Genomic DNA, 2,424 nt, shown 5'->3' with positions numbered 1-2,424 from the left:
TGTAAGTTATTTTTTGAGGCCGAGTAAATGATGCCCGTGATGTAAATAACTTGGCTCACTGTCAGCTTTGTTGAAAAGGTGTTGAATGGGTAGACTCCTCCAATCCATGCAGTATGTTAAATACTCTTGTAGGTCACTTATGCGAATGGGTGAACTGCCAGTGTTTTATCACATATCATTTTATCACATATATTTTACTCTATATTATTCTCGTGGAACAGAAAACTTTATTACTTTCTGGTTGGGGTGCAAACCGAGTGGTACTATTTGCGTAACCCTCCAAACAATCAATCAATGTGCGTTGCAGATAATTTGCAGCTGCCCCTTCGTACTTAATGCTTAGTCTAGTGCCAAAATTAGTTATTTGAAAGACCATGGTCAATTAGAGACGTATGGGGGGAGAGGCATTTAAAAGTGTATTGTGTGAGTAAATTATATGTAATTAATAGTCGATGAGCGCTAAAAGTACCTTTTAATATGATTGCAGACACTCGGCCCAGAAATGTTCTTGACATGAGCATAGAAGTCCATGGAGTCATTTTTACCTGAAAGTACAGGTGAGTTGACATGAAAGTAACAAAAGCTGGTCCAATTTGTCTCTGTTCAGGCGCTATGAGAAGCTCCCTTTGGTGTGCATCAAAGTTCAGTTTTTAATGGTTTTTGTAGCGCCTTGGTTCTTCCCTGACAATTTCAATCCTCCCCTGTCAAAATCCAGGCTGGAATTGGTTTGAATTTGTGGGGCAGACTCCCCTGTCACTTGCTATGTGTAAATATCATGGAGCCAACCCACTACAGCAGAGTACTTTTCCTGTTACTTTAGCTTGTGCGCGTTACGTAGACTACCCGCCAATAGTTCGAAATACCACCACTTCAAACTCAAGTTTCTGAGGATAGGGGTGGTTTCTGATGGAACCAAAAGTAGTTTTGTGGTCCCCTGGTTCACCCCTGTCGATTCGACTACTTTTCCGTCGAAATTTGGACCCATCAATTTTCGCTAAAAACACAAAGGCTATAGCCTTTGTAAATTTGGCCAAAAATGAAAAAAATTAAAATCGCTGGAAATGGTTGGGATTGGTCCGACAGCATCCTCTCTCAATCTCTCCGTTGAAATTTCGCGCAGCCAGACCATTTTAAGTGAGTTATGCCTGTTTTTCTTGGGCCCGCCTGCTAGGTAGGCAGCCCATTGTACGCTGCCCGCCACATTCAAAAGACCACCCCTTAAAATTCAAGTTTTTGAGGACAGGGGTGGTTTCTGACGGAACCAAAAGTAGTTTTGTGGTCCCCTGGTTCACCCCTGTCGATTCGACTACTTTTCCGTCGAAATCTAGACCCATCAATTTTCGCTAAAAACACAAAGGCTATAGCCTTTGTAAATTTGGCCAAAAATGAAAAAAATAAAAATAGCTGGAAATAATTAAAATTGGTCTAAAAGAGTCGACTTTGGCCTCCTCTGTCGAAATTGCGTGCTTCCTGCCTCTTTTGCATCCTGTTTCTTTGACTATAAAATTGTGTCTTTGGTTTGTTGCAGGAAGATTATCGGCCTGGAGGTGCACCTGACTTGGACATCAGCAAAGCAGCTTATGTGTCACCTGCTGTATGCTGAGTTGGAGTTGGAGCACACAGGAGGAGGAATCGCTCCTTTTCCTCATGGTTGCAGGAATGAATCTGGTAAGTTTAGACTTTCAATGTGATGTTAACATGAAATACCAGTACATTTATGGTAGTCATGTTTGGTAAAAGTTTATTTTCGTATTGTTTTTTTTTGGGGGGTTACTTGTTATTTCTTTACTGCTTATTCTTACTCCATATTTACGGCTTATTACTTGAGCCTAAAATATATAGTTGTGATTTAATTTTAGTGGGGAACTGGAGGCAAATCATTTGTAATCTTTGACAGCAATGCTGCTATTTATTTCATTTGTATGGTACAGTTGTAGTAGGAAGTGATGCTGCTTCTCATCCAAAGGGATGTGCCTGGGCCTGGACTTGATGCTTACCACCTGTAACATAGAAAGTTCATTCGATGAGTTGGCGTCACTGTGATACAGATGGACCAGAACATGTTTGAGTTGAACTCTGAGATAATTTGAATTTAACTCTGAAATTTTTTCCATTCTTTTTCAGGTATTTATATTCGCCCAAAGTCACCAGCAGAAACAAGCCAACTAATGGAGCAAGATGTAATCTCATAACGTAAATGATTTGAACCAATAAAAAATTCAATTAATATCCAACATTTTACATTATTTCATAGACTTGATTTTACGCTGCGGTAACTGTGGATGTAGTAGCAGACAGCCACCACTACAGCAGTGACGTCACGGGCGTCTCGGATACAGCTCTAGTTAGCTGTGGAGGCAGTAGTAGACTTACTGCAGGATGCCGCTACTACCACCCCACAACCACCGCAGCAGCACCCAAGAC

At 41.0% G+C, this 2,424-nt stretch overlaps 1 long non-coding RNA gene across 1 annotated transcript; it reads left to right on the top strand.

The window, feature by feature from the left end:
- Positions 1–6: 6 nt before the first annotated feature.
- On the top strand, positions 7–2,234 carry LOC127750224 (uncharacterized). The gene is made up of 3 exons (XR_008011586.1): positions 7–557; positions 1,529–1,668; positions 2,125–2,234. It is a non-coding gene; the product is annotated as an uncharacterized LOC127750224 (long non-coding RNA).
- Positions 2,235–2,424: the final 190 nt, after the last annotated feature.

This window comes from Frankliniella occidentalis, unplaced genomic scaffold, assembly GCF_000697945.3.
Source record: "Frankliniella occidentalis isolate FOCC.00 unplaced genomic scaffold, Focc_3.1 Scaffold155, whole genome shotgun sequence".
NCBI lineage: Eukaryota > Metazoa > Arthropoda > Insecta > Thysanoptera > Thripidae > Frankliniella > Frankliniella occidentalis.
Note: the sequence above shows the minus strand (reverse complement) of the source record. Positions and strands in the feature narration are given on the sequence as shown.